Genomic DNA, 21,902 nt, shown 5'->3' with positions numbered 1-21,902 from the left:
TCCGCATAGAGAAGTATATTACCTAACATGCAGAAACTACCAATATTTCAAGCTAAAGAACAGATAATAATGACACATGTTTTCTTTAATACCTTTGGCAGGACTTTGCTCCCACTGGAATTATTGAGATGAGCCCACCTACAATGATCAGAAACTGTACTGCAAGATAAGTAGAGCGCATCATTTGCCTTGCATTGTAAGGTCCTCTCTGGAAGTGGACCAAGCCCAGGTTTTCCTATCATAATGTGGAAATATAGCCAAGCCATCAAACCACATTAGTGCACAATCATCTCATTTCATTTTACAGTATTGAAAATGTCGATCATGAAAAGATTAACGAGAAACTGGGAACTGTATTTTTGTCAAATCAAGAATTTAGCACTTTTACGGGAGCATTATTCCCTCTTACTCCTTTTTCAAGGATGCCCCTGTTCTGCTATATACAAGGCACAAATATTCATTTGACTATGGAGCACCTGAAATGTCATAACTAGAGCAAGTTATTAAGTGGCTGTACTGGAAAGCATTAAAATAAAATTTGGTAAATCACAGTTCTCAGTGCTTCCCAGCTTGTAGTTCAAATTATAATCCTTGTAAATGAACAAATTGGAAGTTTATGTACTTCCTGAGTTCCTGACACAGAAAAACTCTTACTGACTCCGGAGTAAGTTAGACCCTGCTCAGTATTAAGGCGTATTTCTGTGTGCTGCTCTGACAGCATAAAGCTGCACTAAAACTACTGTATCTGGCCCCTGGAGAATTTTTACTCCATAGGGCGATACTTAGCATAGAACTGCTGTATTGGCTGCTTCAGCACCCTTGTATTTATGCAGGGGGCATTGGCAGAGTCATCAGGTTTCTCTAGTTTCTGCCAACCAGCCTCAGAAGTAACAGAGCACAAAGGCCATCTTTGGGCTGAGTATGGTCTGCAACTGAGGATCTGATCATAAGTGAAGATCTACCTCAGGATTTGACTCCTGGCAGTGAATAGTAATAGAACACTTTTGGCATAACCTCCCTTCCCCCAATTCCCTCTGCTCTGCCAATGATACCCACATCAACAGCCATTTATTGATTGAATATTGTTACCATATGATGGCTTTAGGTGGCCCATGATGAGTTTGGTGGTTATATTCCAGATCCCAGTAGACAAAAGTCGCTATGGCAACATGCCACAATACAGCTTAACCTGAAGTCCTTACTAATTAAGACAAACTCAGAGCTAAGTTAGGTCTGAAAAAGTGGGCTCAACAATTGGCACTAATCAGCAGCCTATGAATTCAAGAACTGCATGGGCAAGGAGACTGTTCTTCTCACATCTGTACCTTAGAGCTGAAGTGCATTAGGGGTCCAGTTTGTGGAAGTTGTAAAATTGTCTGTACCTGGATAAACAGATGGATTCTGTCTCTGGGATTGTCAGTATGGCATGAGCTCTACAGTCACATACAGAAAACCAAACCAAAACAAAGAAGACCATCGTTTACAAATGTCTTATGCACTGTGGATGATAATCTAATCACAAAGGGAATTCCGTTTCTCCAGTCTTCAACCTATATTTATTAAGAACACAGTGAAGATGCCCAGATATCTGAGCTTTGTGATAACATTTACCCCTCCTTGATCACAGATTTTTTTACTTTATATTTCCAACATTTTTGGGTTAGGAGCCTCTTCTGATTATGGTTTTGCCGCTGGCATCCTACCTGACAATTTGAACGTTTCTGGCTATGCATGCAAATACTTGTGCTCGTCACTTGCACTTGGCAAAGTTTTGTATTATTTCAGAATAGAAGAATGTTTGTGCCTTTGCTGCAGATCTGAAGGAACACCCTGGGATCCTTTTGCACATACAATTTAAAGAAAGTAGCTCAGTTTAACTGAAGTAACTATATTCTCTTTAATCTACTAGCTCTTGTATTTGAGTATTTTTGAGTGCTGTAGTTATCTTTTCACCCTAGAAAACACTATCCCAATTTATTCATTTGTTTAATTCCACCATAGTCAATTTGATTTCTGTATTTTATCTTATTTTACTGAATTCAGTTGCCATTCTCCAAAGCTAGCCATTGCATTAGAGGCATTCCACAGCATTGTTGCTTTGAAATGCAATGAAATATTAAGAATCCTGAAAACATTTGTAAGTTAAAATGAGCTGGGCTAATCTTCACAATGTTTCATAAAATCTCATTTCATACTATTTTTGCATTTTCATGCATGTACAAAATAAACATTGCTTTACTGAGGATGCTAACAAAATATATATTTGATTGTACACTTGTCATTAAACAAACATACCTGAATTACAGCTGCCAGAGGGGAGAATCTTAGACCCCAGTCTTTCAATCTGATCAGTGTGGGCACACACTTGTGCCTGTGGGAATTCCCAACAAAGTCATGAGTTTAGGGGACTGCACTAGCAGATCCAATTACAAGATCAGGGTCATAGAGATTGAAGCACCAACTCTGAAATACTTAGACTCTCTGGAATCCCAGGACTGCATGCTGGTTCCAGGATTTTATTCATAATTATTTGTGTATACAATTTTGTGTGCATAGTAATTTGTGGGTTCTAAGGCCAGATTTTGTATTTGTAAAAGCAGCATTGGCATATCATCTAACTTTCTAACAGGCACGTTCCATATATTTAGATGCTGTTATTAAAATTTGCTTCAAATTTTGCATAACATTTTGGAATTTTCAGGCTGAAAGTTGAATAGCTGTATACTTCTGTTAATATTTATAAAATTGATTATTTTGTTTCTACTTAGGTTTTGCCCAGCTCATTTCAGCCTTGTTGTGCTCAAGGAATTATATCACAAATGACTAAACAGAGGATGCTGAATGGCTCAGATGATTAGGGAACAGTCCAAATCCCATTAAAGTAGATGAAGAGGCCTCTATTTACTTCAGTGTAGAGCCTTTTACCTCTAAGCCACTGAAGTCAGTGCTGATTGAAAGAAAGATTACCTGAGAACAGATATGTATATATACACAATAAGTTGGTCTCCGTTTAGTCCTCAGTAGACAGGTGTCAATTTCAGAAAATCCATCTCAACTTGCAGCACTATGCACCCTTGTTGGAAGTTTCAGTATAAAGATATAAATGCCTCTAAGGCACTGAAGTCAGTGCTGATTAAAGGGGGATGGGGAGGGCGGTTGGCTTACAGGAAAGTAGAGTGAACCACCATTCTGCACTTGCTCAGCCTATAGCTGAACTGCTCCTTACTACTGTCCAGGCTTCATGAGCCATGGGAGAAAGGGGTAGGCTGGGGTAGATGCAACCGCGCGGTGCTGCCGACTGGGAGAGCAACCTGAGGCAGAAGCTTCCAGCTGGCATGATATTCCAGGCAGGACTGAATCTCCATTACACAGATCTTAAAGAGACAATGACCTGAAGTCATTCCATTTTTTTTTCCAGGCGTCCCCGACCGACCTCACCGAGGCCGGCCAGGAGCACCCACGGGATGATGATGACGGATACCAATCATACTGCACCGTCTGCCGTCTGCAAGGCAAGGCAAGGGGATGCTGCTGTGTAGCGCTGCAGTACTGCATCTGCCAGCAGCATCCAGTAGACATACGGGGACAGTGAAAAAAGGAGAGAAACGATTTTTTCCTGTTGCTTTCATGGGGGGCGGGGGATGGGGCTGACGACATGTACCCAGAACCACCCACGACAATGTTTTTGCTACATCAGGCATTGGTAGCTCAACCCAGAATTCAAATGATTGGTGGAGACTGCGGGAACTGTGGGATAGCTACAGTCGTCAGTCACACCTCCCTCCATGAGAGCAACTGCAGACAATCGTTTCGCGCCCTTTTTACACGCAGACGCCATATCACGGCAAGCATGGAGCCCGTTCAGCTCACCGCAGCAGTTATGAGCATTGTAAACACCTCACGCATTATCATGAAGTTTATGCAGAACCAGAAGCTGAAAAACCAGGCAAGGAGGCGATGGCAGTGCGGTGACGAGGGTGATGAGGACCTGGACAGAGATTTTTCTCAAAGTGTGGGCCCAGGCAATGTGGACATCATGGTGTTAATGGGGCAGGTTCATGCCATGGAACGCCAATTCTGGGCCCGTGAAACAAGCACAGACTGGTGGGATTGCATAGTGTTGCAGGTCTGGGATGATTCCCAGTGGCTGCGAAACTTTTGCATGCGTAAGGGCACTTTCATGGAACTTTGTGACTTGCTTTCCCCTGCCCTGAACCACAAGAATACCAAGATAAGAGCAGCCCTCACAGTTCACAAGCGAGTGGTGATAGCCCTCTGGAAGCTTGCAACGCCAGACAGCTACCGGTCAGTCAGGAATCAATTTGGAGTGGGCAAATCTGCTGTGGGGGTTGCTGTAATGCAAGTAGCCAAACCCGATCACGGAGCTGCTGCTATCAAGGGTAGTCACTCTGGGAAATGGGCAGGTCATAGTGGATGGCTTTGCTGCAATGGGATTCCCTAACTGTGGTAGGGCAATAGACGGAACCCATATCCCTATCTTGGGACTGGGCTACCAAGGCAGCCAGTACATAAACCGCAAGGGGTACTTTTCAATGGTGCTGCAAGCACTGGTGGATCACAAGGACGTTTCACCAACATCAACGTGGGATGGCCAGGAAAGGTTCATGACGCTCACGTCTTCAGGAACTTTGGCCTGTTTAAACGGCTGCAGGAAGGGATTTACTTCCCGCCCTTCCCCCTTCGATCACAGATTAGAAATAAAGTCACTGTCGTTTAAAAACCATGTGTCCTTTATTAATTAATTATAAAAACAGGGAGATAACTCACAAGGTAGCCCAGGTGGGGTGGGGAAGGAGGGAAGGAAGAGGCCACTTCAAAACTTGTTGAATGACAGCCTTCTGTCCACTGGGGTGGAGTGGTTGGGTGCCTGGAGCCTACCCCTCTCCCCCCGTTCTTGGGCGTCTGGGTGAGGAGGCGGCTATGGAACATGGGGAGGAGGGAGGGCAGTTAAACAGGGGCTGCAGCGGCAGTCTCTCTAGCTGACGTTCCTGAACCCCACCAGACGCCGCATCATGTCCGTTTGTTCCTGCAGTAGCCCCAGCATTGCTTCATGCATCCTCTGATCTTCCTGCCGCCACCTCTCCTCACGTTCACTGGCCGCTTTCCTGTCCTGTGCTACTGTGTCCCTCCACCCTTTCTGCTGAGCTCTTTCAGTGAGGGTGGCCTGCATAAGCTCAGAGAACATTTCATCGTGCATGTGTTTTTTTCGCCGCCTTATCTGAGATAGCCTTTGAGACGGAGGAGGGAGGCTTGAAACATTTGCAGCTGCAGGAGGAAAAAAGAGGAAGAGAAGTATTTAACAAGATACATTTTACAGAACAATGGTTATACTCTTTCACGGTGAACAACACTATTCACCTTACATAGCACATGTGATTTTAGTACAAGGTCATTTTTTGCATCTTATATTGAGTGCCTGCGGCTTTGGTGTTTAGACATCAAACACGCCGGGCAACAGAATTCGGCTTGCAGGCGGCCATGGTAAGCCACAGTCTTTCAGCTTCTGCAACCTTCATAACAGCAGCGCCCTTCTTTCCCATACCAAGCAAAGCCCGTTGAGTTGTCCATTTAGGGCTGCGGGTTTTGTGTTAACGTGCAGCAGCAGAAACCAAACTACCCCCCACCCCCATCCATTTCTCTGGGATGATCGCTTTAACTCTCCCCCCACCGCACCGCGTGGCTGGTATCAGGGAAGATCCCTGCTAGCCAAACGCTAAGAGCTCAGCGCCAATGCCCCCTCCTCTCCGCCCCCCTCCCCGCAGCTTGGCTAACTGCAGGGAGGATTTCTTTTCAGCCACAGGCAAACAGTCTGAGGATAACACAGAGAGATAACGAACGGATGTTGCTTGAATGCCAGCAAACACCAAGACCATACGCTGCCAGGCTTTGTCATGCAATGATACTAGATTACTTGCTACTAGCATGGCGTGGTCAAGTGTCCTACCATGGAGGACGGAATAAGGTTGCTCTCCCCAGAAACCTTCTGGAAAAAGTACCTCCAGGAGAGCTTCATTGAGATGTCTCTGGAGGATTTCCGCTCCATCCCCAGACACAGTAACAGACTTTTCCAGTAGCTGTACTGGCCATGAATGCATCCCAAGTCCTCAGGGCAAATTAATCATTAAAAAACACTTGCTTTTAAACCATGTTTTATATTTACAAAGGTACACTCACCAAAGTTCCCTTCTACGGCTTCATGATCCGGGATACTGCCTTGGGAGGGTATTTCAGTCAGGGTGAGAAAAAGATCCTGGCTGTTGGGGAGAATGGTGTGCTGTGTGGTCTCCTCAACCTCGTCCTCCTCCTCTTCCTCCTCATCTTCCCCGTCCGCAAAATCCTCAGGCATGGCGACTGAAAGTACCCCATCATCGGAGTCCATGGACAGAGGTGGGGTAGTGGTGGCGGCCCCCCCTAGAATTGCCTGTGGCTCAGCATAGAAACAACATGTCCCGGAACGTCCGTTTGATTCTTTGACTTTCTGGTACGCTTGTCTTAGCTACTTAAGTTTCACGCAGCACTGTGTTGAGTCCCTGTTATGGCCTCTGTCCATCATGGCCTTGGAGATTTTTTCAAATGTTTTGGCATTCTGTCTTTTGGAACGGAGTTCTGATAGCACGGATTCATCTCCCCATACAGTGATCAGATCCAGTACCTCCTGTAAGGTCCATGCTGGAGCTCTTTTTCGATTCTGGGACTGCATGGTCACCTGTGCTGATCAGCTCTGCACGCTGGCCAAACAGGAAATGAAATTCAAAAGTTCGCGGAGCTTTTCTTGTCTACCTGGCCAGTGCATCCAAGTTCAGATTGCTGTCCAGAGCGGTCACAATGGTGCACTGTGGGATAGCTCCTGGAGGCCAATACCGTCAAATTGTGTCCACACTAACCCTAATTCGAACCGGCAATGTCGATTTCAGCGCTACTCCCCTCATCGGGGAGGATACAGAAATTGATTTTAAGAGCCCTTTATGTCGACAAAAAAGGCTTCGTTGTGTGGATGGGTGCAGGGTTAATTAAATTTAATGCTGCTAAATTCGACCTAAACTCGTAGTGTAGACCAGGCCTTGGATGTGATCCCTCCAAATTAGGGATCAGGCACATTGCCATGGCAGCGAAGAGACCTGTGGCACCTTATAGACTAACAGACGTATTGGAGCATGAGCTTTCGTGGGTGAATACGTACTTCGTCGGATGCTGCATCCGACGAAGTGGGTATTCACCCACGAAAGCTAACGTTCCAATACGTCTGTTAGTCTAGAAGGTGCCACAGGACTCTTTGCTGCTTTTACAGATCCAGACTAACACGGCTACCCCTCTGACACTTATTGCCATGGCAGTGAGGGGAGGTTTATATCCATTCTGTGGGCCTGATCCAAAGCCCATTTAAGTCCACAGAAGTCTTTCCATTGACTTTAAGGGGCTGTGGACACAAGCATGAGGATTTATTTGAAAACTTCTAGAGAAAGAGCCAAATTATTTCAATGGCATCTTAAGTTAAGGGCCAAATTCTTCCCTAAATCACACTACTGTGAATCTGAAGCCATTAACATTAAAGCCACGGAGGTAACTCCAGATTTACACTGTGTAACTCGGAGCAGAATCTGGTCCTTATTTAGCTTTAAATTGTAACAAATAATGGTTTCAAGTTAACTGCTGTGACCTGGAAATAAACGAATCCACCACCTCCAGAATGTTCACAAAGAAAAAGTGAACAGCACATTGTACTAAATCTTGAGATGCTTGGTTGCAGGGAGATGTAGATTTTTGGTGGTTATTGGATCCTGCCTTGCGTTATAGATGCTCACAGCCCAGCTGCAGCCAAACACACAATTCTTGCTAAATTAAATATCACAAATATAATTTTAAAAGTACAGCTGCCACTCTCTCTAAAAAAAAACAAAACCCTTTAAACTTAAGTTGAGGGTATTTTAAGAAGTCATACTACAGCAGACCTGCTTTACCATTGACCTTTTCACTATAATGACAAGGATTGCTCACTCAAAGTACATCACTATTTCCTTCCCCAGCATCACACATAATGTACACATTACTACCGGATGGAAAATATGTATAAAAAAAGCGTACACGTTGCCAGAGTCCAACTGAACACAGACTTATTTCCACAGGATGATTGCTCAAAAAAAAAAAAACCTACATAAGAGCCAAATTCATCTTAAACACTTCCTTTATTGGTAAAAGTTCCCAAACTAACCACTGTTCTTCTCCTTGAATTGAACAAATAACTGCTATCAGAGAGATGGCAAAATAGCCTGCAGTACACACAACCTTGTCAGTCAATTAATAGCTCGTTGATCTTTCTGATCACATTACTTTTAAAAGAGGAGGTAAATATTTTGCATCTGATTGCCTAATCTAGCCATGCAGACCACTCTGGAACAGTTTCCCTGAGGTATTTGAGACTGTCAGATAATACTGCACTTAACGGTCCTGGTTGACCATGTTCCAAAAAAGACATATTGAATCTATCTGTATACATAGCAGAAAAACTGGGATTATGCAGACATGCAGCTAAATGAGAGAACTGTGTAAATTGTTAATCTTCTCCCATGGCTACTTATTTCCTTTGAGAATAAGTTAAAGCATGAAAATTGATGGGTAAAACATCAATAATTGCCCATGTGCACTTTTAAAAGTTCTGTTGGAACAACTGCAGATTTGATAGACATGAGTCATCAGTGGGATTTTTATAACAACACAAATCCTAATAATATTGGCTAACTCAAACTTGTGGAAAATAGGGACTCATGTAGAATATTCCACTATATGTACTTGGAAGAGTTGGAACAAGTACATGAGATTAGGGAAAGAATTAAAAAACAACAACCCTAAATGCAGAGAAATATATTAATCTGAGAGAAATTTCGCACTTTTCAAGTGACAGATGAAATAAATGCATGAATTTAGTGGCAATTCTGAAGGTCAAAAGAAAGGAGAACCAAAATGTTAGTGTATAAACAATACATGCTCGTTCTCTAAATTACTCGCACTTGATATACATTAAAGAGGGCAACCAATATCTTAAAGCGTTTAGACTGATAATGTTAGCAGAATGGATTTATGAATGTTACATATTTTCATATCTCTAAATTTCTCATATAAATACTGAAATGGTTGTTAATTTTCACCAAAACAAAAAACAAAACAAAAAAAAAAACATTGCAAATTGGGCCAGGGTGAAGTTTCAGTATTTCTATTGGGGAAAGCAATGTTTGTATCCTGGTAAAGTTTCTCTCCTGTAAAACAGTGAGTATTCTCAAATTTTACCCAAAAATTTTTTTACAATTGATTTGTGGAAATATAGCATAGTTTTTAGAACAAAAATATATAGAAATATATGAAGTGAAATCACATTTTAAATTTTTTTAAACAGAGATAATTGCTGTATTTTAATGGAAGTGAGATTTTTTTAAACTAAAAATTATCCATAGCAAAGATAATTGTATAATTTAAAAACATCTAATCCTCCTCTCATTCCATGTATCAAAATAAGCAATTCACATTTCACACTAAAGTACTGAGGCCTGATCCTACAAACACTTAGGCCCGGTCTACACTACGCGTTTAAACCGAATTTAGCAGCGTTAAACCGATTTAACCCTGCACCCATCCACACAATGAGGCCCTTTATATCGATATAAAGGGCTCTTTAAACTGATTTCTGTACTCGTCCCCGACGAGAGGAGTAGCGCTGAAATCGGTATTGCCATGTCGGATTAGGGTTAGTGTGGCCGCAAATCGACGGTATTGGCCTCGAGGCGGTATCCCACAGTGAACCACTGTGACCACTCTGGAAAGCAATCTGAACTCGGATGCACTGGCCAGGTAGACAGGAAAAGCCCCGCAAACTTTTGAATTTCATTTCTTGTTTGCCCAGTGTGGAGCTCTGATCAGCACGGGTGGCGATGCAGTCCCAAATCCAAAAAGAGCTCCAGCACGGGAGATACTGGATCTGATCACTGTATGGGGAGACAAAACTGTTCTATCAGAGCTCCGTTACAGAAGATGAAATGACAAAGCATTTGAAAAAATCTCCAGGCTATGATAGACAGAGGCCAAAGCAGGGACTCAGCACAGTGCTGCGTGAGAAGCGTAACGGAAAGCCAAAGAATCAAATGGACACTCATGGAGGGAAGGAGGGGGTACTGAGGACTCCAGCTATTCCACAGTCCCCGCAGTCGCCGGAAAGCATTTGCATTCTTGGCTGGGCTCCAAATGCCTGAAGGGTCAAAAACATTTTCCCAGGTGTTTCAGGGTGTATGTCGTCAATTTACACCCTTCCCCCCCGAAGGAAAAGGGAAAAAAATCGTTTCTCGCCTTTTTTCAATGTCACCCTATGTCTACTGCATGCTGCTGGTAGACGGGGTGCTGCAGCGCTAAACCGCAGCATCCTCTCCCCTCCCCTCCCCGGTGGCAGACGGTACAGTACAAAAGGACTGATAGCCGTCCTCGTCATCATCCTGTGAGTGCTCCTGGCTGGCCTCGGTGAGGTCGGCCGGGGGCGCCTGGGTAAAAATAGGAATGACTCCTGGTCATTCCCAGCAGATGGTACAGAACGGCTGGTAACCGTCCTCATCATAGCAACTGGGGGCTGAGCTCCATCAGCCTCCCTCCCTCCCCCCCCCCCCCGTCATGTCTAAAGAAAAGATTCTGTACTGCCTGGACAATCATAGCAGCAGGGGCTGGGCTCCTCTCTCCCCCCACCCTTTAATGTCCTGCCTGGACTATCATAGCAGCTGGAGGCTTCCTCCCCCTCATTTTATCTCACTAAAAAGTCAGTGTTTCTTATTCCTGCATTCTTTATTACTTCATCACACAAATGGGGGGACACTGCCACTGTAGCCCAGGAGGCTTGGGGGAGGAGGGAAGCAACATGTGGGGTTGTTGCAGGTGCACCCCCTAGAATGGCATGCAGCTCATCATTTCTGCGGGATCTCTGGGGCTCTGACACGGAGCAGCTGTACTCTCTGGTTCTCTAGTAAACTTGCCCCATATTCTAGGCAGGACTGACTCTATTTTTAGACAAAACATAGGAAGGTAATGACCCGGGGAGTCATTCCCATTTTTGCCTATGCGCACCCGGCCGACCTCAGCGAGGCCAGCCAGGAGCACCCATGATAGCAGCAGACGGTACAGAACGACTGATAACCGTCATCTCATTGCCAATTTACAATGGCATGGCGGACGGTGCAATATGACTGGTAACCGTCTCTGCTACCTTGCAAAGGCAAATGAATGCTGCTGTGTAGCAGTGCAGTACCGCGTCTGTCAGCAGCATCCAGTACACATACAGTGACAGTGACAAAAGGCAAAACGGGCTCCATGATTGCCATGCTATGGCGTCTGCCAGGGCAATCCAGGGAAAAAGGGCGCGAAATGATTGTCTGCCGTTGCTTTCCCGGAGGAAGGATTGAGTGACGACATTTACCCAGAATCACCCACGACACTGTTTTTGCATTGGGATCTCAACCCAGAATTCCAATGGGCAGGGGAGACTGCAGGAACTATGGGATAGCTACCCACAGTGCAACGCTCCAGAAATCGACACTAGTCTCGGTACATGGACGCACACCGCCGAATTATGTGGTTAGTGTGGCCGCGTGCACTCGACTTTATACAATCTGTTTTACAAAACCAATTTATGTAAAATCGGAATAATCCCGTAGTGTAGACATACCCTTACTAATCTAACTAGACCTACTAACTTCAACAGAACTCATCACATGAGTATGAACTACACCTGTGAATAAATGTTTGCAGAATCCGGTCCTCCATTCACTTTTTCACATAATGCCAATCATTGTGTACAATCTAATTTTAAATCTTAGGGTTGTTTACTAAATCCTGAGCTCGCTGTCTATAAAAACAAGATTATTTGCACACTTGGGACTAATCCTGTTCCCACTGAGTTTTTCTGTTGTTTACATGTTCACCTGCAGGGGCCAGGAAGGGAATTTACTCCCCCTACTTTTCCTCCCAAATGTATATTGGGTTTTTTTTGGTCTCCTTCCTCTGAAGTGATGGCCACAGCTGGAGATGGGACAGTGGACAGGATCAAAGCTCTGAGGTGACATGAAGCATTCTCTCTCTCATGTGCGAAGAGCTTCAAAAGGATCTTATAAAACTGGATGGCTGGGCAACAAAATGGCAGATGAAATTCAGTGTTGATAAATGCAAAGTAATGCACATTGGAAAACATAATCCCAACTATACATATAAAATGATGGGGTCTAAATTAGCTGTTTCCACTGCAGAAAGAGATCTTGGAGTCATTGTGGATAGTTCTCTGAAAATATCCACTCAATGAGCAGCAGCAATCAAAAAAGCAAACAGAATGTTGGGAACCATTAAGAAAGGGATAGATAATAAGACAGAAAATATCATATAGCCTCTATATAAATCCATGGTACGCCCACACCTTGAATACTGCGTGCAGATGTGGTCGCCTCATCTCAAAAAAGATATATTGGAATTGGAAAAGGTTCAGCAAAGGGCAGCAAAAAAATGATTAGGGATATGGAACTGCTGCTGCTGTATGAGGAGAGATTAATAAGACGGGGACTTTTCAACTTAGAAAAGAGACGACTAAGGGGGAATCTGATTGAGGTCTATAAAATCATGACTGGTGTGGAGAAAGTAAATAAGGAAGTGTTATTTACTCCTTCTCATAACAGAAGAACTAGGGGCACCAAATGAAATTAATAAGCAGCAGGTTTAAGTCAATCAAAGGGAAGTATTTTTTCACACAACACACAGTTAACCTGTGGCCAAACCTTTACATTGTGCCCCCCACTCTCAGCAGGCACCAGTCATCTCTGGCAGAAGCCCCCATCCCCACCATTCCAGAGCAGGGCAGAAGCCCCGAGCTCCCCCTCGCCAAATCTGGTAGGCGGAGAATGCGGTGGGGGTCTCCGGGAGCCGTACTTTAACTGTAAAAGAGCCACAGGCAGTGCAGTTTGGCCACCCCTGGTATATATCATCATAGCAACATTTTAGGATATCCTGATGCATGAATTGCTGCAAGCCAGCATGTATAACAGTCAGTTGTGCATGGTCTACTGCAACTGGTACTCTTCATTTGAGAGAAACATCCTAGATATTACGTAAAAATATACAGACCTTTCAAGGTACGAAACCAGGTAAATACAGTATTTTACTGTTTGAAGTTAAGCAGATTTCTAAACTACATCAGACAAAAACAGAACATTAACCAGCACTATTAACTAACGTGAGTGCCACTTTTTAGAGGAAACGCAGAATTCAGTTGCACAGGAAAATGAGCACTCTCTGTTATAACCTAGCCCAACCCCTCCCACCCTCCTGGACAGTCAGCAGTCTATTGGAAATGTACCCAAATGCCTGGTCCCACATGCATCTAAGCTCCAGGCTTCTGGGTATACAGTAGGCACTGTTTATAGCTCTGTGTCTCTAGGGAACACTCTAGGGCAACATCCATTGTACTCAGTCAAGTTAAGCTGATTTACACCAGCTTAGGATCTTCCCCTTACTTATATAATGCTTTTGAGCCACAGACCTCACAGTGCTTTTCAAATGAAAGTAAATATCATCCTTCCCACTTTAGAACAGGGAAATTGAGGCACAGACCCATGAAGTGACACAGCGGCAGAACTAGGAATAGCACATATATAGTGCTTTGTATCCTCACAACTCTGTACAAATACTAATTAGTTAAACATTCTTTGGGAGAGAGTCGCTGTGTTGCCAACAAAAAGCACATACTCTATTTTAATTAGACTCTGCTGCTGTGTTTTAGCACTCAGAACACCTAAAAGAACTAATTAGCCTGCTTATTTAGATACACCCTCCACCCCCACCCCATTTGCAACATTTTAGGACACCCTGTTCACTTGGAGATAGTGAATCACTGCAAGCCAGCATGCCCAATTGGTTCCTCAAAAGACACAAAAGGTGTAAAAATAGCTCTTGCAGATGAAGTAAGAACAGCGTCAGCAGCCAGATGAGCGTGGGTGATCAGATAAGGGTCTGTTGTTGCAAAGGGCAAATTATTAAGAGAATGCTTGTCTTTATTAAGCTTTGTTCTTCCTACTTGAAATAAGCCATTTGCAATGCATAATAAATGACAACACCTGACAAGCTCTACTCCTCCTATAATTGCAAGTTTCATACAGACTCAGGAAGCAATTTGAATGTAACTGAATGTACACTGAAGGTGTCACTAAATATAAATAAAATAAATAAATGAGCCAAATACAAAGCCTAAAAATAGCCAGGACTACCCACTGCCTATGACCTTGTGTGTCTATTGGGCAAATCTAACACCAACTTTATTTGTTTTAAAAACAATCCTACCTTTATGCAGAACAGCTTCCTCTTTCTAAATTTAATTTGAGAACATGAGCTATACTAAAGGAAAAAAAATAAAAAAACCACCACAGTTCTTAAAGTTGCTGCTTTTCACTCAGAGCACTGCAAGGCTGGCCGAAGAACTAGTTTGTGACAAGACAGCATAGAAAACATACAGGGGATTTATACTCTTAACATCTCACAGGAAATAGCCAACAGCTCTTTATCAAAAGTTCCCAATGGATAGTCAATTAGGGTATGAAATAGATTCAGAAAAACATAACTGTGCACTTGAAACAATACTTCCCTTTTGCTCACCAAGCACAGGCACGTTTAAACACTGGAGCATGGCCATTTTACAAATATATTTCACCACACTGTTTTAAGTGGAGGAGGGGGGATCAAAACCTGGACCTTAAGCACCAAGCCCACTATCACTTGAACTAAAGAAGTCTTGACCTGCGAGAAAATAGAAGGCCAAATACTCACTAGGATTAGTTATTAGAGAGGACATAATCACATGCCATAGACCAGTGAATGGCCAATCCTGAAAACACAGTGGTCTCAAGTCTCATTTACATTAGAACCTCAGAGTTACGAACACTATAGTTACTAATTCATCTGTCAACCATACACCTCATTTGGAATCAGAAGTACACAATCAGGCAGCTGCAGAGACCAAAAAAAAAAAAAAGCAAGTACAATACACTACTGTGCTAAACGTAAACTAATAAAAATAAAGGGAAAGTTTAAAAAAATTGACAAAGTAAGAAAACTGTTTCTGTTCTTGTTTCATTTAAATTAAGATAAGAGCCGCATTTTCTTCTGCATAGAAAAGTTTCAAAGCTATAGTAAGGCAACGTTCAGCTGTAAACTTTTGAAAGAACAACCAAAACGGTTTGTTCAGAGTTACAAACATTTCAGAGTTACGAACAGCCTCCATTCCCAAGGTTTTCATAACTCTTAGGTTCTACTGTACGCTAAGGCTGCATTACACCACTTTAGAATATAATTCACTCCCACTTTAAGATCTCTTTACATTGCCGAAGTGATGTACAGTGACCTAAGTATCAGGGCCGGCACTAGGCATAAGCAAACTAAGCAATTGCTTAGGTGCCTGAGCAGCTCAAGGGGGCCTCTATTTGACTTTTAATATTATTAATTATGATTGTGATGGGGGCAAAATACTCCTGTTTAGGGCCCTCAATGGTCTAGCACTGCCTCTGCTTAGTGTAAATGACAATCAGACCCAATGGAACTACTCAGCGTAGTAAGCACTATGCTCAGGTATGTTTCTAGGACTGGGGATTTTCAAAGCTCTGTAAAAATATTAACAAACAAATGAATCTTCAGAGAGTTAAGTACTATTCCCATTTTATGCACGGGGATATTGAGGCACAGAATGGCTAGAGTTGGGATTAGCACTCAAGAGCTTTCACAGACTCATAGATTCCAAGGCCAGATGGCACCATTGTGATCATCTTGTCAGGCTGCCTCTATAACACAGACCAAAGAATTTCCCCAAAATAATTCCCTGAGCAGATCTTTTAGAAAAACATCACAACCCTTAGTAAATTGTTCCACTGATTAATTACTCTCACCATTAAAAAGGTACACCTTATTTCCTGTCTGAATTTGTCTAGCTCCAAACTCCAGCCATTTGATCATGTTATACCTTTCTTTGCTAGACTGAAGAACCCACTTTCATATATTTGTTCCCCATATAAGTACTTATAGACTGTAATCAAGTCACCACTTAACTGTCTCTTTGTTAAGCTAAATAGCAGTATGCTCAACCGACTGTACATAGCTGTAGCCAAGTAACCGCCCTATGCCCGGAAATATGAGGGTTGGTATGAGTCACGGATGATTTCTACACTGGATGTAGACCGGCAGACTTTGCTCAGTGCGTATAGGGTTACAGATCAGTCACACTGAGATTTCCAGCCCCACTGTCTTCCACCCATAATAGGTGGGTGGCAGGAACTTTGAAAATTTTACATATTATGTCTTATAAAATTGTCAATGGCTTTACAGCCCAAATCTCTTGGCTGTACCTTGACGCTTTTGGATGCTCATGCCTTGTTACCACTAATGTAAAGATAAGTCGGTCAAGGTTAGAGGTCCCTTAAGAATCTCTGTAATTGTTTGAAGTGTACTAGGGCAAAAGTATTTCTGGAAGTACCTTTTTCAAATGAGCTGTGCAAGAAAGTGATCTTTTCTACAATTATGGCTCTACTTAATCTTATGACTCCTTCTGCTTATGTCTGCATGGGGGGTTTGTTTCATTATTATTCATTCCTCTTCTGTGGATACAAATACCTCACATCAATCATTTCTGACCTCAGGTTAAACAAAAATGTACAGCTGATCACAAATACAGAATTCACAGTAAATGGGGGGGGGGGAAGTGTGCGATATAAATCGCTATTGATGCAAATAAATGATTATTCTGGCCTTACATCATTATTTTGTCAATATTTTAAAATAAAACAAACTTAACTGGAAGTAACATGTTCATTTGGTTAACTTTAACTCCAATGGAAAATTTAGGAGTATATTCTCTTCTTGATGCATGTGATTAACTCCTTCTGGTAACGCCATTGTTTGTGCCTAATCGGAGCTTTGCCTTCCTATCCTCTCCCTTAGCAGTAAATGGTAATAGATAGTGATGTTTTTTTTACCAGAACAGATAAACATTGTAATGCAAGAAAAATTAGATGATGCTGTTATTCTACCGCCAATGAAATTCTGATCTGAAATTAACAGCAATATTATTATGTAGGAGCAAATATGAATGTAAAATAATTATTAGTAATCTTTAAATACTTGGGGCCATGCTCTGGCTGTAGATATATATGAAGTTAATAGCAGCCACATACTTAAAGCCACAATTTGGTACTTAAATTATAATGTTGAAGGCACAGTGACCAGATTTTGAATGTATTGCCTCAGCCAAGCAGTCAGAGCTAAAATTATATCAAGACAATGGAAATAGGCTGCCAGTCCTTTTAACTCTTTATCTTTTGAAAGATAAAGATAAAGATCTTTTGAAAGTCTTATGATTTTACAGAAGATAAAATCAAATGAAAACATAGTGTGACTGAATATTGACAAAATTTAAATCTAACTGTACTATGTGTGTGCAGGAATCTAGGATTTTAAAAACACACAAAACATTTTCTCAGATAGTAAGTACAGTATGGAACAAATCCTACCCCCTACACACTCTGCGGCACAGAACCAGTGGGCTGCAAACTCCAGGCAGCAGTTCACAGCCCATTCCGACTCCACAGCTGTGAACTGCATGTGGAATCCTTGTGGGGGGTATTCTCTGTGCCAAGCAACAGTTTCCATGACTCCCCTTGTAGCTCTGCGGAGATTAAATTGGGGAGGTCGTGCTCATGTGCAAAGCCTTCCCAACTACACACCAGTAAGGTGGGTCTCCACGGCTGACAGTGAGCCCTACTGGTCCCTAAAGGGGAGATGTAAACCCCAAAAACATGAGCAGCTGATAGCCCTGAAAATGAGTTATCAGCTGGGCTTGAAATCTTCCTCTCCTGGAGTGGGAGGAGGAGCTAGGAAGGAAGGCACAGAGTTCCCCCACAATCTACAAGGCTTGCAGCCCTAGGGTTGCTAGAGTATTCAGGACCTCTGCAGAAGGGAGGGTAAGGGTAAGTGTGGCTATGATGTGCAGGGGCCCAACTGAAAAGCTCCTGCTCCCTTAGCAGGACCTGGCCCAGAGGGAGATGATGAAGATAAATAAGACAAAAACATTTTATGGGTTTTTTTTTTCCCTTTTGACAAGGGCTTTTCCCTCACAGATTATAAATCCAGAAAGGACCATTGTGATCATCTAGTCTGACCTCCTGTATAACAGAGCTTCCCCCCAAATCATTCCTATATAAACTAGAGCAGCGGTCCCCAACCTTTTCCAGGTGGCGGGCACCGGACGACGAGCCAGCGAGGACCATGGCCAGCGGACAAGCATCTGCCGAAATGCCGCCGAGAAATGGCAATGTCAAGAGGCGTCGCTTTTCGGTGGCAATGCCTATTGCTGACACTGCTTTTCAGCGGCATTTCGGCAGATGCTTGTCCGTCGGCCATGACACGGGCGCACATAGATGCACATGGCCCCCACAGGCACCGCGTTGGGGATCACTGAACTAGAGCATATCTTTTAGGAAAACATCCAATCTTGATTTTAAAATGGCCAATGACAGAGAATCTAACACAACCCCTGGTAAGGTGTTCCAATGGTTAATCACCCTCCTGGTTAAAAAGGTGCCTTATTTCCAGTCTGAATTTACCTAGCTTCAGCTTCCAGACATTGGATATTGTTAAACCCTTTCTCTGTTATGCAAAATAGATTGAACTCCTTAAGTCTATCACTGTGGGAATGTCTACACTGCAATTAAACACCCACGGCTGGCCTGTGTCAGTGGACTTGGGCTATGGGTTGTTTAATTGCAATGCAAACCCTCCCCCCTCATAGGGTCCCAGAGTCCAGGCTCCAACCCAAGCCTGAATGTCTACACCGCAATTGAATGGCCCCATTGCCCAAGCCGACCAGGCCAATTGCCCAAGCCGAGTGCTCCGACATGGGCCAGCCGCGGGTGTTTAATTGCAGTGTAGACATACACTCTAAGGCATGTTTTCCAATCCTTTAACCATTTTTGTGGTTCTTCTCTGAACCCTCTCCAATTTGTTAACATCCTTCTTGAATTGTGGGCACCAGAACTGGACACAGGATTCCAGCAGTGGTTGCACCAGTGCCAAATACAGAGGTAAAAAATTTATCTGTTCCTCTGTTTACAAATCCCAAGATCGCACTGGCCACATTGTCACACTGGGAGCTCATATTCAGATGATTTTCCACTATGACCCCTAGTCTTTTCCAGAGTCACTACTTCCCAGGACAGAGGCCCCCGTCCAGTAAGTATGGACTACCTTCTTTGTTCCCAGATGTATACATTTACATTTAGTTATCTTGCACCCAGCTCACCAATTCAGGTCGCTCTGAATCATTGATCTGTTCTCTTCATTATTTACCAGTCCCTCTTCTTAGTGTCATCTGCAAGCTTTATCAATGATGAATTTATGTTTTCTTCCAGGTCATTGATAAAAATGTTAAATAGTGTATGGCCAAGAGTACATAACTTCTATTTCTGTTTCAGGGTGAAAGCTAGGTCTCTATTTAATGGGTGTTGGGAAGAAACATTCTCTGGGGATAGGTTATTCCCCAACTGCCCACTGCAAGGTTTCTCACACCTTTCTCTGAAGCATCTGGTACTGGTCACAGTAAGAGACAGGATAATGGACTAGATGGAACATGGGTCTGATGTAGTCTGGAAATTCTTATATTCCTATAAAAGGCCAAATTCAGAGGCCACATAACACATAAATGGTTATGTATGTTAAGTGTGGGTAACTGGGGGTAAGTGGTGTAACTTGCACCATTAAGGGACAGAAGATTGAGGTTGAAACAGAACCCAACAAGAGGCAGTAAGAAGTTATGATATTACATGGTGAGGGGCTGCTCTATCTTAAACCTTCTTACAACCTCCTGTTGGCTGCTTTTCTTGCTACAATCTCACCTTCCTATCCTTGAATGGTGTCATTTTCACCGATTTATACTTCTCTCCCACTTACTGATGTATAATGTACACCACCATTTACGTCATCTCTGAATCTAGTCCAGAATCTCCAAAGGAAATGGAGTAGGCGCAGTCTACACATCATCTCCACAAAGGTAAGGATTAATGTTTTATTGACAGTTACTGTAGGCAGGCAGCTTGGCTCCTAATGCAATTTTTTTCCCCACAAAGTAGACCTGTTTGGCTGTGAGAACTACATCGCCACAGGCACAGCTTGTCCTATACACTGACGTACATCCTCGTTGTTTGGTGAAAGGGCAGGACAAGTTAAGTGTGTTGTATAATTAACATTCTGCTTTTTCATCTGTTGATCACATATCCTACCCTCAGCCCCAGTCCCCCTCTTATTTAATTTATTAATATTTACACTGATCTTGCTGTTACACTGAGGAAGATCATACCCCCACCCCTAAGGAGGCCAATAAGGTGGTCTGGCTATTATTATTTTTATTACAAGGGGAGACGGGATGTGATGGGAGAGAAGCTATAGTGAACAGATCAGTTTAACAGGGATCCTCAGATTAAAAGATGAGAAATATGAGTTATCTGCCTGACTGAAATAATAACTACAAGATAATAACAAAACTCAGATTTCATCGTTAACAGTACTCAGGTTTCCACTGCTGATCTTACTCTATGCTTCAAGATGCATTTAATATTAGCCTCCTCTTTTCACTCAGAGCTGCACCAGCACCAACAGGGAAGGCCACTGTAACGCTGTTTTATGGTAAACAAAAAGTACAGCAAACACTGCAGTCAAAACACCCGCAGAACACAAATGCTTACATGGGCTCAGAGCACTCTAATTGCTCAGATTTTTTCTTTCCTACAAGAAAAGGTGAAGCTAAAATATTTCAGGACACTTACTAGACTGTAAGATCTTTTCGTTCTGTTTGTACACCACCTAGCACAATGGGGTCCTGGCCTATGATTGGGGCTCTTAGCTACTACAATATTATAAATAATAATAATACTGCCACCACATGAATTCCACAGTTGAAACTGCACTAGGAGATTGCTTCTACTCCCTTATGAGACTGAAGCTAGAATTGCAAAATTACAGTTCTTCTGATGCATCTTCTTAATACAGGAGAAAGGTTACCTACACCTCTGCTAGACTGAATTAAGCAGCTGTCTCAGTCATGACCCAACTACTACCCACCAACAGACCCTTGTTTGATTCTTTTCCCCTACTGCAGCTCATCATCTGAACTGAACACTTCACTTGCTCTCTAAATTTAAGAAAAAAAATTATTTCTGATCTATTTCTGATCTCTTTGATAACCCCAAGCACTTGGATGCCACTCCTGCATGCCATTCCTACACCATGAATCCTAAATAATTGCTCTACTAGCACCTCCAAAGTGCTCCCTGTTCATTAGAACAAGCTAGATGAACTGCTGTTCATATCTTCACAAGCTGGTACTATTTTGTAGCATGAGAGCATTACAGATGTTTGACCCAAAATTCAGCCTCTTATTTCTGATCTGCAAAACTTCAAAGCTAAGATGATATCAGTCTGTTTTTCCCCTCATAAATTTTCTCAAAGCAGATCGAGTCATATTTCAGGATAACAATTTATCTTTTTCCTTGATCTTGAGTGCATTGTAGAACTAATTTTAAGATGGGACCTGACATACTCTGAATATATAAAATTGCTTAGTAAAGTAACAGGAGTGCACTGAGAACTGCTTTGCAAATAATTATTTAAAGTACAGTTCTTCACACTAAGACTACGTCTACACTGCACACGCCTGGCAGCAGCATGCAGGGTATGTGTAGTTATATGCGGCAGTGCAAAGCAGTCTGTGTCCACACTGTGGCGTGTCGCTACATGTGTCAGTGAAAAACTCTGGCAGTAAGGAGCCCCCCCATGCCCTCTTT

General features: G+C 42.9%; 1 protein-coding gene across 7 annotated transcripts in view; it reads right to left on the bottom strand.

Moving 5' to 3' along the window:
• HIVEP2 (HIVEP zinc finger 2) overlaps positions 1 to 21,902 on the bottom strand; it is a 170,791-nt gene that overhangs the window by 26,439 nt on the left and 122,450 nt on the right. Inside the window, exon 1 of one of the 7 annotated variants that reach the window (XM_039530264.1) lies at positions 17,580 to 17,635. The exons of the other annotated variants lie outside the window; for them this stretch is intronic. The gene's annotated coding sequence lies outside the window, so the exon portion shown is untranslated. Of the gene's footprint in view, positions 1 to 17,579; positions 17,636 to 21,902 lie in introns of those variants that run through there. 7 annotated transcript variants of the gene reach the window in all.

The sequence above is a fragment of the Mauremys reevesii genome, linkage group 3 (genome assembly GCF_016161935.1).
Source record: "Mauremys reevesii isolate NIE-2019 linkage group 3, ASM1616193v1, whole genome shotgun sequence".
Classification (NCBI taxonomy): domain Eukaryota; kingdom Metazoa; phylum Chordata; order Testudines; family Geoemydidae; genus Mauremys; species Mauremys reevesii.
This window is presented reverse-complemented; position numbering and strand designations above follow the sequence as displayed.